The sequence below is a fragment of the Trichechus manatus genome, unplaced genomic scaffold, assembly GCF_000243295.1.
Source record: "Trichechus manatus latirostris isolate Lorelei unplaced genomic scaffold, TriManLat1.0 scaffold00227, whole genome shotgun sequence".
NCBI lineage: Eukaryota > Metazoa > Chordata > Mammalia > Sirenia > Trichechidae > Trichechus > Trichechus manatus.
Window position 1 is genome coordinate 1,098,463 of NW_004444163.1, and position 13,203 is coordinate 1,111,665.

The following is a 13,203-nucleotide window of genomic DNA, read 5'->3' on the forward strand; positions in this document are numbered from 1 at the left end:
CATAAAACAATATGTGTACTGACTGTTTAATGAGAAACTATTTGTTCTGTAAACCTTCATCTAAAGTACAATAAAAAAAATTTTTTTTTAAAAAGTGGATAAAAAAATGTGGTGAAATGCTTAAATGCCCGAGAAACTGATTAACACTCCTCCCAGATTTTCGGTTTCTGCCTCAAAATGCAAGTGTTTGCTTCCATAAGCACTCCTTTTCTGTTTTCTAGGCAAACAGTAAGCATTTTGATTCTGAGTTTGTGTGTGTGTGTGTGTGTGTTTCCTACTTAAAGTAATGCACTCTCAGGAAATATACCTTTTGTATAAAATAATCTTGATATCTAAAACAGACTCGCAGTTGTTATGTCTTGTAGAACAGTTAAACATTTTCGTTAATAGTAATCGCATGAAAAAATCAAATTTCAACAAATTAGGTTACACACATTTTAACTCTGCCCACATTTATCCAGTGCTTCCTCTGTGCAAGCAAGGCATTGCATTGAAACTTGCAATTTTATCAGAGGAGTAAGATGGATACACTAATAATTATGGTAATCATGGTCCAGCCAGCAAGGAAGTCTAGCACCAAGAATTAAGTCTTTCTTCACAGTCCCTCTCATGTGTCTCTTTCTAGTCCCATCAGGCTTATTCTCTGCAGGCTGCCAACTAACCTATTACAACTCTCTTAATGGCCTTGTTGTCCCTGACTCAGATTTACCCAACACCCACTGCGGTCAAGTTGATTCTGACTCATAACGACCCTATAGGACAGAGTAGAACTGCCCCACAGGGTTTCCTAGGCTGGAAATCTTTACGGACACAGACTGCCACATCTTTCTCCTGCAGAGCAGCTGGTGGGTTGAAAACAACGACGTTTTGGTTAGCAGCCGAGCGCTTTAACCACTGCACCACCAGGGCTCCTTTTACCCAATACACTATTCACTAAATCAAAGACACACTTGGTGCCCCTGCTGGAAGTCTTTCCATGGATGTTGTTGTTGTTTTAAGTTGCTGTCAAGTTGATTCTGATTCATGGTGACCCCAAGGGTACAGAATAGAACTGCACTCTGTAAGGTTTTCAAGGCTGTGACCTTTCAGAAGCAGATTGCCAGGCCTCATTTCTGAGGCATTTCTCGGTGGGTCTGAACCACCCACCCACCTTTCCGCTAGCAGTCCAGTGCTTAACCATTTGCGCCACCCAGGGACTCCATGGATGTTAGTTGCCTGCAAAGCCAAAGTTATACTGGCATCAAAGTCTCCCACAGTCCAGCTGCAAACCTCCTCACCATGCTATCCCCATTCACTGTTCTACGTAAGCCCTCAACTCCAGTCAAATTGTCATAGGTACAGCCTCCCGCACACACTGCAGACTGTCCCACGTATCTAAGAGAACCCACTAACAGTCACTCATTTGGTATTCGGTACATGCTGCCTTGAGATATTATTGACTTTAATGTGTCTCTCATGGTTTGCCACAATTCCTTAGGCGTAGGAAATGGAGGACTACTTGTCTTCCTATCTTCAGTACTAAGCTCAGGCCCGGTACACAGGAGGCCCTTGTACTAGTTCCCTAGTTAGTAGCAGTAGTTGTTGCCGTCTAGTTGAGTAGATTCCCACTCGTGACAACTCCGTGTGTGTCAGAATAGAACTGTGCTCTGTAGGGTTTTCACTGGCTGACTTTTCAGAAGTAGATTGCCAGGGCTTTCTTCTGATGCCGCTTTCAGTTAGCAGCTGAGCACATTAACTATCTGCACCACCCAGGGACTCCATTAGTTTCCTAGGACTGCCATAACAAGTACCCCAAACTGGGTGGCTTAAAACATCAGAAATTTATTGTCTCACAGTTCTGTAGGCTAGAAGCTCTCTCTGAAGGGTCTAGGGGAAGATACTTTCTTGTCTCTCCCAGCTTCTGGTAGCCCCAGGCGTTCCTTGCCTTGCAGCTGGAGAATTACATGGCATTCTTCCCTCTGTCTCTCTGTCTCGTCTTCACTTTTAAAAGGAAACCATTCATATTAGATTAGGATCCACCCTATTCTAGTAGCGAGCCCTGGTGACCCAGTGGTTAAGAGCTACAGCGAGCTATGGCTGCTAACCAAAAAGTTGACAGTTCGAATCCACTAGCTGCTCCTTGGAAACTCTATGGGTTAGTTCTACTGTCTTATAGGGTTGCTATGACTGTGAGTCAGACTCAAGGCAATGGGTGTTTTTTTTTCTATTAACTGATAACATCTTCAAAGATCCTAATTCCAAACAAGGTCACATTCACAAGTATCAGAGGTTAGGATTTTAACATATCTTTTCAGGGGACACAATTCAATTCATAAAGCCCTTAATAAATATTTGCATCTAAAAGCCAGTTAATTTTGACTAGGGCTTCAATTAAAGGCATCAAGTCTTGTTTACAATGATCCATACTTAAGTCCATGGAAGATAAACCAAAATGCTCAGTCTCTTGGAGCAGCATAAAATAGAGTCAAGAGTTAAGACCCCTGCAGACTCTTCAAGTGGATGGGTCTGTTCTCTGATCATTTCCCTGGGCCTTTCAAAGTAAAGTTCAGTGATCACACAACAATATTGCAACAGGATAAGCACCCTGTCAGTTTAGTTATATTTATTCCTTAGGTTAAGAAGACTTGAACTTCCACAAAGGGGATTCATAGGAGCTTCTTGGCAGTAGAATTATCTGAAACAGATTTTACCAACTGGGTGTGAAAAGCCTTCTGACAACTCTGCTAGACTCTTCAGACTAGTTAGCAGTGTTTCGCCACAGACCTCAACTCAGACGCTCTCCTTGACTACAAGGTTTACTTTGCCTGTTCTCGCATCTTGATCTGTTGTGCTGTTTGGACCAATCGGCTACTTTTTTCTAACTCAAACAAAGGTCAAATACTTTCCTCTGACCTATAAACATGGTTTTGGGTTATTGTTTAGGATCGATAGCAATAAATTAAAATAGAATATGCATCAGTTATAAAATGCTTCTCTCATTCCTCTCCCTGACCCCTTCCCTCATTCACCAAAGTGAGTTATTATCTGTTCAATTATCTTTTCAGGAAAGTGATTACGTTTAATTGTTATTCTTGAGAACAACTGTTGGCAAAGTGTACTGGCATGTCCCACGCCAAACACCTCCACCAACTGCCCCCAACAACAGCTGCAAATAGAAAATGTAGTATTTATTTATTTAAAAGCTGATGTGCCAGAGAAAATTTCAACTGTTTATCAGTACTTTTGCCAATAAATGATTTCCAATTTGGCAAAATTAGGGAATTACTATCATGCTGGGTTTCTGAAATATAAAATAGTTGAATGGCTCCAGGCAGAAGAATTGCTCAGACTAGCTGACTGGAGTAGGAGAAGGCCACCAAGGATTTTCAGTATTTTCGATTTAGGTTATTTTAGATTTAGATGTCAGTATTTTAGTACTTTCTTATTTTAGAAGTCTTTCTTTCTTTCTGAGACACTTGGCCCTCTCTACCACCCACTACTTCCGGTGCCTCAGCATACGTGCTTTCCAAATTAGGAACTTCCAAAACAGGCTAAAACACTATCAGTGCTGGCCCCCCATATTCCAGCCTACTACGTGAACCCCAAGGAATTAGTCAGACAACTATGCCCTCTAACAGGTGACCGGAACCTGACTCTCCCTCCTCATGTCCCATCACTCCCTTTACACCCCAATCAGACTGCTGGATCCTGTGTGGCCCAAACAGTGTGTGCTCAACTACTAACCTAAATGTTGGCAGTTCGAAACAAAATGGAGGCCAAGCACACAACTCTGGGAATCATGGCCCAGCCAAATTGATACACACATTTTTTGGGGGACACAATTCAAACCATGACAGTGCCCATTGTGTGCTCTATTATCTATATTAGTATACTTGCAGCACCTACAGTTACGTATGCAGAAATAGCCACCATCAAACCTATATCTGCAGGTGGATGTGCTCCCTTGCACCCTCCCACACCTCTTTAGTATATCTATCTACCTATGTATCTATTTGTACATTATTGTTTGTTAATACTGTTGTTGCAGGATTGTCTATGTTATAGTAATTACTGTAGTTGCCCTTTATTCTTGCATTCCTCTCAGTGTCTTCCTTTGCCTTGGTCATGTTGTGCTGACATCCTGCATATTGTGTATTGCCTTTCCCTTCACCAATATTTAACACATGTCTTCTATCTAGTTAGTAATTTCCCCCTTTCCCCCTCGCATCCCTGGTAAACATCAGAGAATTCTTTTTTCCTGTGTATAAACTTTTTCTTGCTTTTTTGTAATAGAGGTCTCATAAACATTTGTCCTTTTGTGATTGACTTATTTCACTCAGCATAATGTCCCCCAAATTAATCCATGTTGTGAGATGTTTTTTGGATTTGTCATTCTTCTTTATCGTTGCGTGGTATTCCGTTGTATGTATGTACCAAATTTGTTTATCCATTCGTTAGTTGATGGGCACTTAGGTTGTTTCCATATTTTTACAACTGTGAATAACGCTGCAGTGAACACGGGTGTGCATATGTCTATTTGTGTCACGGCTTTATTTCTTCAGGGAGTATAGCCAAGAATGGGATTGCTGGGTCATATGGTATTTCTATTTCTCGCTTTTTAAGGAAGTGCCATACAGTGTTCCATACTGGTTGTACCATTTTACATTCCCACCAGCAGTATATAAGTGTTCCAATCTCCAGCATTTGTTATTTTCTGTTTTTTTGATTAGCGCCAGTAATGTTGGGGTGAGAAGGTATCTCACTGTAGTTTTAATTTGCACCTCTCTAATGGCTAATGAAGGAGCCTTGATGGCACAGTGGTTAAAGTGCTGGACTGCTAACCAAAAGGTCGGCATTTGAAACCACCCCTGCCTCGGGAGAAAAACGTGACAGTCTGCTTCTGTAGAGATTTAGTGTTGGAAAACCTATGGGCTCGCTATGAGTCAGAATTGACTCGAGATGGCAGTGGGTTGAATGGCTAATGATTGAAAGCATTTCTTCATGTGCTTATTATTAACCGCCAGAATATCTTCTTTGGTGAAGTATCTATTCATATCCTTTACCCATTTTTTAATTGGATTGTTTGTCTTTTTGTTGTTGAGATGCTGACGCTTTGTATAAATTTTAGAGATTAGACCTTGTTGGATATGTCATAGCCAAAAATCTTTTCCCAGTTTGTAGGTTCTCTTTTTTACTATTTTGGAGAAGTCTTTTGATGAGTGTGTTTAATTTTTAGGAGGTCCCATTTATCTAGTTCATCTTCTGCTGTTTGTGCGTTTTTAGTTATGTTTGTTATTCTATTTATGCCATATTTTAGAGCCCCTAGCTTTGTCCCTATTTTTTTTTCCATATCTTTATTGTTTAGGTTTCATATTTAGGTCTGATCCATTTTGAGTTAGTTTTTGTGTATGGTGTGAGTTATGGATCCTGTTTCATTTCTCTGCAGTTGAACATCCAGTTTTGCTAGCATCATTTGTTAAAGAGACTGTTTCTTACCCATTTAATGGACTTTGGCCCCTTGTCAAAGATCAGCTGTCCATAGGTGGATGTATTTATGTCTGGGTTCTCAATTCCGTTCCATTGGTCTTTGTGTCTGTCGTTGTACTAGTACCAGGCTGTTTTGACTACTGTGGCTGTATAGTAGGTTCTGAGATCAGGCAGTGTGAGACCTCCTACTTTGTTCTTCCTCTTCAATACTGCTTTATTCTGCCAGAGCTTCTTTCCTTTCTATATAAAGTTGGTGATTGGTTTTTTCATCTCATTAAAGAAAGCTATTGGAATTTGGATTGGGATTGCATTACCCCTATAGATTGCTTTGGGTAGTGTTAATATTTTCACAATGTTAAGTCTTCCTATCCATAAGAAAGGTGTGTTTTTTTCATTTATGTAGGTCTCTTGGTCTCTTGCAGTAGTGCTTTACAGTTTCTTTGTAAAGGTCTTTTATGTCCCTGGTTAGATTTATTCCTAAGTATTTTATCTTTTGGGGGGGCTATTGTAAATGGTATTGGTTTCCTGATTTCCTTTTTGAAGTTCTCTTTGTTGGTGTAGAGGAATCCAACTGATTTTTGTACGTTCATCTTGTATCATGCTACTTTGCTGGATCCTTCTGTTAGTTCCAGTAGATATTTGGGGAATCTTTGAGGTTTTCTATGTATAGGATCATATCATCTGCAGATAGGGATAGTTTTACTTCTTCCTTATCAATCTGGATGCCCTTTATTTCTTTTTCTTACCTTATTACTCTAGCTAGGGCTTCCAGCACAATGTTGAATAAGAGTGATGATAAAGGGCATCCTTATCTGGTTCCTGTTCTTAAGGCAAATGCTTTCAGTCTCTCTCTATTGAGAATAATGTTGACTGTTGGTTTGGTATAAGTGCCCTTTATATGTTGAGGAATTTCCCTTCTCTCCCTATTTTGCTGAGAGTTTTTATCAGGAATGGGTGTTGGACCGTATAAAATGCTTTTTCAGCGTGGATTGAGATGATCAGGTGATTCTTCTCTTTTGTTTTATTTAAGTGGTGGATTATGTTGATTGATTTTCTAATATTGAACCATCCTTGCATACCTGGTATGAATCTCAGTTGGTGGTGATGTATTATTTTTTGATATGCTGTTGAATTCTATTGGCTAGAATTTTATTGAGAATTTTTGCCTCTGTATTCATAAGGGATATTGGTTTGTAATTTTCTTTCTTTCTTTCTTTTTCTTGTGGTGTATTTACCTGGCTTTGGTATTAGCATTATGCTGGCTTCCTAGAATGAATTTAGGAGTATTCTTTCCTTTTTTATACTTTGAAATAGTTTGAGTACTATTGGTGTGAGTTCTTCTCTGAATGTTTGGTAAGATTCTCCAGTGAAGCCATCTAGGCTAGGGCTTTTTTTTCCCCCCCCTTGGGAGTTTTTTTTTAAATAACCTCTTCGATCTCTTCTCTTGTAATGGGTCTGTTCAGTTTTTCTACCTCAGTTTGTGTTAGTTTAGGTAGGTAGTATGTTTCTAAAAATCTGTCCATGTCCTCTAGTTTTTCAAATTTATTGAAGTACAATTTTTCATAGTATTCTGTTATAATATTTTTTAATTCAGTTGGTTCTGTTGTAATATCACCCATTTTGTTTCTTTTTCAGGTTATTTGCCTCCTTTCCTGCTTTTCTTTTGTCGATTTGGCCAGTGGTTTGTTAATTTTACTGATACTTTTAAAGAACCTGCTTCTGGTCTCATTGATTCTATTGTTTTTCTGTTCTCTATTTATTTCTGCTCTGATCTTTGTTATTTCCTTTCTTCTGATGATTGTGGGCTTCTTTGGCTGCTCTTTTTCTAGTTGTTCAAGGTTTAGGGTTACTGTGTTGATTTTGGTCCTGTCTTCTTTTTTGAAGTATGCATTTATTTCTATAAATTGACCTCTGAAAACTGCTTTTGCTCTGTCCCAAAGGTTTTGTTTTGTTTTCATTTTCATTTGATTCTAGGAATTTTTTAAATTTCATCTTTGATTTCTTCTATTACTAAGTGGTTGTTTAGCAAGGTGTTATTCAGTTTCCATGTATTTTTTTTCCCTTGCTCTTCCTGTTATTGATTTCAATTTCAACTTTTATAGCGTTGTAATCAGAAAAAAATGCTTTGTATTATTTTGATATTTTGGATTTTATTTTATTGAGGCTTGCTTTGTGGCCTAAAATGTGTTCTATTCTGCAGAATGATCCAAGTGCGTTAGAAAAGAATGTATACTTTCCTCTCATTGGGTGGAGTGAAGTTGAATTGGTTGATTGTGGCATTTAGATCTTCTGTATCTTGTTGAGTTTCTTTCTAGTTGTTTTGTCCTTCACTGAAAGTGGTATGTTGAAGTCTCCTACTATTATTGTGAAACTATTTCTCTTTTCAATGCTGTTAGAGTTTGTTTTATGTATTTTGGAGCCCTGTCATTGGGTGTGTATATATTTATCATGGTTATGTCCTCTTGGTGGATTAACTATATAATGTCTTTCTTTATCTTTTATGGTGGATTTTGTCTTAAAGTCTATTTTATCAGAGATTAATATCATCAATCCTGCTCTTTTTTCATTATTTTTTGCTTTGAGTTTTAGTATATTTGTGTCTTTGTTTCTAAGTCGTGTCTCTTATAGACAGCATATTGATGGGTCATTTTTTTTATCCCTGCTGCCACTCTCTGTCTCTTTACAGGTACATTTAAGCCATTTACATTCTGTGTGATTATCAGTAGGTATGAGTTTACTGCTGTCATTTTGTTGTGCTTTTTTTTTTGTGGTGTTGACAGTTTCTTTGTTCCACTTAATTTTCTGTGCTAAGTTCTTTTTGTTTGTGAATTTTCTTTTCATTTCTTTTGTTGTTGTTGATTTCCTGTTTGCTGAGTCTTTACATTTTTCTTCTTTTTTATTTTAATGAGTAAGTTTATTAACTTTCTTTGTGGTTACCTTGAAATTTACCTTTATCTTCCTAAGTTTAAAGCAGTCTTTTATTTCTTGGTATCAGCTTGACCTCCTGTCCATATGAAAGTTCTGTAACTACATCATTTATCCCCCCCCTTTTCATTTTGACATTGTTGTCATTTACAGATTGATGTCTCTGGTTTCCTCTTTTCAGTCTTTTAGCTTTGTTTTATTTTTGAGAATTATTTGTCTGGGTTGGTACCTGGCTGATGCTGTCCTGCATCCTAATCTCAGGTTGTTGTCTGATGTTGCTGATTCTCTGTCAGAAGGACTCCCTTTAATATTTCTTGTAATGTTGCTCTGGCTTTTACAAATTCCCTTAATGTCTGTTTATATGAAAATGTCTTAATTTCCCTATTGTATTTGAAAGACAGTTTTCCTGGATATATAATCCTTAGTTGGCAATTTTTTTCTCTCAAGATTTTATATATGTCATCCTATTGCCTTCTTGCCTGCATGGTTTCTGCCAAGGAATCAGATATTAGTCTTATTGGTTCCCCTTTGTAGGCGACTTTTCGTTTTTCCTGAGCTGCTCTCAGGATTCTTTCTTTGTGTTTGGTTTTGGCAAGTTTGATTATGATATGTTTTGGTGACTTTCTTTTGGGGTGTATCCTGTATGGGGGTTCGTTGATCTTTATGGATGGATATTGTCTCATTTTTCATGATATTAGGGAAATTTTCTGCCAGCAAATCTTCAACAATTCTGTGGGTTTTTCGTTTGTTTGTTTGTTTGTTTGCCTCCTCCTGTTCTGGAATTCTGATCATGTATCAATTTTTCCTCTTGATAGTGTGCCACATAATTCTTAGGCTTTCTTCATTTTTCTTCATTATTTTTTCTGATTTTTCCTCAAATTGGTGTCAAGGAATTTGTCCTCTATTTCACAGATTCTGTCTTCCACTATTCTATTCTGCTCCTATATCTTTCTACTGAGTTGTCTATTTCTGAATTTTGTTGTTGTTGTTAATCTTTTGGATTTCTAGTTGCTGTTTTTTATGGTTTCTGTCCGTTTATTTTGTCATTTTGTTCTTGTATTGTTTTCCTGAATTCTTCTATTGCTATGTCTGTATTTTCCTTGATTTTGTCTGTGTTTTCCTTGTTTTTATCTGTGCTTTCCTTAGTTTATTTCTTTATCTCTTAGAGAACATATATATTAGTCTTTTGAATTCCTTATCAAGAAGTTCCATTACCATTTCTTCCTCTGGAAGCTTTTCTGGTTCTTTATTTTGGTCATTTGCTGGAGCCATCTTGTCCCACTTCTTTATAAGATTTGATATTTTCTCTTGTCTCCAAGGCATTAAGGTGTTATTATATTTATTTATTTATTGCATGTTTGTTTGCTGTGTTCTGATTTTTTGTTTTGTTTTGATACATCCAAGTAGGCGGTGCGTACACGCTACTCTGTTAGCTAGTCTGACCACACTGGAGTTCTCGCCACCTGTCTCTGGGTAGGGCAGCAGCTGAGTCTGTGAGCACGGGTCTCTGTTGGCTCGTCTTGCAGGGCATCTGAGGATGTAGCTGTGATTGCTGGTGAGGTGATGTGTCTGTCCAGCTGGTCACCTGGGCTTGGGTGCAGGGAGTGTTCTCACTGGTCATTGGGTTGGGTGTTGTGTGTGCACACTGTTGGTTGCCAGGTGGTTGGGGTGAAGGTGCCAGGTCATCAATCACCAGGTGGTCAGAGTGGGCACAAGCCTTGTTTGCAGGGGGAGTGATGTGGGGAGTGAAGCAGAGGGGATGCTGCCAGTCCACAGGTGCCCCATTGGAGGCAATGCCCCTATCCACTAGAGTGCAATGTGGGGGAGGGTGTGCCACTGGTTCTCAGGTCCCCAGTGCAAGTGGCTAGAAGGAATAGGAGGCATCTCTGGTCTGTGGGCTCCCAGCTTCAATGGCTAGGCAGAGCAGTGGGCACCACTAGTCCGTGGGCCCCCAGTGTGGGCAGCTGGGCTTAGGAGCAGGTACTTCCAGTCCTTGGGCCTCCAGCTCAGTTAGCTGGGCAGAAAAGCGTGTGCTGCTGGTCCCCGGGTCTCCAGCTATGGCAGCCAGATGGAGAAGCAGACTTCATTGGTCCACGGGCCCCCGGTGTGGGTGGGTGTGTGGAATAGGGGGCACCGCTGGACCAGTTGTGTGGATCAAAGAGTGGATGCCACCAGTCAGTCCATGCTGATAGCTGGGAGGAGGGGCAGGCACCTCTGGTCTATGAGTCCCTGGCACAAGTGGATGAGCAAAGGGGTGGGTGCTGCTGGTCCACGGTCACCACAGCTCAGGGGGTGGGGTGGTGGTGGATGCCACCAGACAGAGATCACTTGCATGGCAGGGGGATGGTTGAGGCGGATGGGGAGGCACCCCAGGTCCATGGGCCTCTGACACGGGGGGCTGGGAGGGACACAATGGGTGAGGTGAGTGCACTTAATTTCACAGGGTGGGGGAGCACTCCTGCCTGGATCTGGACATGGGTGCAAAGTCACTGTTGCTTGGCTACACCAGGTGATGGGGGCTTCAACTGGTAATGCTCCTTGCTTGTTTCAATACGGCTGTGCTATGCAGGTTCAGCTAGCAGTTCGCCAGCGATCTGTCATTCTCTGTGTCTGCTGTTTTTGTACAGTCTTTCTTCCCATTTGTACTTGGTCTGATTCTTCAGCTTTGCCTTTGATGCTCAGGGTTCCAAAGTTTCCATCTATATCCAATTCACTTGTTTTCTTGGGTCTTTGTTGTAAGAGGGATTTTATGAGGCATCTGACTACACTGCCGTCTTGGATTGCCTCTCCAAAAGTGATCCATTGATCACTTTTGACTAAGGAACCCTGGTGGCTAAATGGTTAAGTGCTCAGCTACTAACCAAAAGGTTGGTGGTTTGAGCCCACCCAGCAGCTCTGCAGAGAAGGACCTGGTGAACTGCTTCCATAAAGATTACAGCCTAGAAAACCCTACGGGGCAGTTCTACTCTGTCACATGGGGTTGCTATGAATGGCAAACTGACTCAACAGCAACATAAACAAACAAGCAATTATTGATCACCTACTACTAGTCAGACACTACACCAGGCATTTTCATACTTTTTCCATTTAATCCTCATGACAATGCCACAATATATTTTTTAATAAGGAATTAGGTTCAGCAACTTGTGACATAAGTAGCAAGTGCTGAATTATCTGTGACTCTAAAATTCTGAGTCTCCCACTACATACTCTCCCCCGCTGCATTTAACCTGCACAGATCCTAATCCTGCATAGGATCTAGAACTAGCTCTACCTCCTCCTGACACCTTCCTCAGCTCTTTAAAGACATCTCCCTTCTTGAAATTGTTAGCGTTTACTGACATTTAAGTACTGTACATCATGGTTTAAACTATTTATATATTTCATGCATATGTGTATGATTTCTTGAACTGGACTGAAAACTCCCTAGAGCAGGAGTCATGCGCTGCCAGTGGTGTTTACTCAATGTAATGCACAGAGTAGGTGCTGAGTGATTACGTGTTAAGTTCGGGAACATGACACTACTAGATGTGTCTAATACCACTCTTGCTGCAGTCTGTCTCCTGCAATCCAACTAATTCATGAAAACATGTAGCTAGCTCAAGAGAAAGCAGACGCTTACTTAACAAACCAACCGTGTCTTTTGAAGAGGGTAAAGGGAAAGGGTCAAGGTTTGCTGGTGTTTTAGAGGCTTGTATTGTCTTTGATGGTGATTATAAGGAATAAAAAGTAAAAATATATCCATGGTGGTAATCATATGCTAAGGAGCCCCAATGGAGCAATGGTTAAGCGCTCTGCTGCTAACCAAAAGTTCAGTGATTCAAACCCCTCTGCACTTCCACAGGAGAAAAGACCTGGCAATCTGCTCCTGTAAAAGTTACAGCCTTCAAAACCCCATGGGGCACTTCTACTCTGTCCTATAGGGTTGCTATGAGTCAGAATTGACTCCATAGCATGCGACAACAATAATCATATGCTAAATGGAGATTTGAGCAAGAGCAGTATGGTCATAAGATTGGCCAAGTCCTCTCAGGAAAGCGTCCATGACACATGACCATCTCTGAAGGCATCAGTCTTACTTGCCTTCAAACATATATTTAGCACCTACTCTTTACAGGATGGCTCCTGGGTGTCACAAGTGGTTCGCAATCAACTGCTGTCCTAAAGTTTGGAGGTTTCATACCCACCCAGTGGATACCAGCAAGATACAATGTGGTATTAGAGTTGGCTCGAAAAGACTCTATAACTTAATTGGCGAGAGAGGGTAAATACCTATACAGAAGAGCAAAAAAAAAAAAAAAACTAGAAAATAGGGTTAAGCTCTGGGCAACTAAGCAAAAGGTTCACAGTTTGAACCCACCCAGAGGTGCCTCAGAAAAAAGGCCTGCCGATCTGCTTCTGAAAGGTCACAGCCATGACAATCCTATGGAGTGCAATTCTACTCTGCAACACATGTGGGTCCACATGAATTGAAATCAACTCAACAGCAACTGGTTTACTGGTTACTGAATAAACTACACGAGGGTAGGTGCTGGCTAAGCTCAGAGAAAGGAGAGACCCTTAAAGATGTCATATCAAGAAGGTTTCATGGAGAAGGTGGAATTAGAGCTGGACCTTGAAGCAAAGGAAAGACTTAAGGAATGGGTAGTGGTAAGAAAATTCCAAGTAAATGAGTTTTTAGCAGTGCTGGAGACTCAAATTCCTAGAGAAGGCAACATAAACATATGAAGTGGCCAGGTATATGGCATCCAATGCTAAGTTGCTTATTACTATGATCAGTGTCACATCTGCCTGATTATATTGCTTTCTACA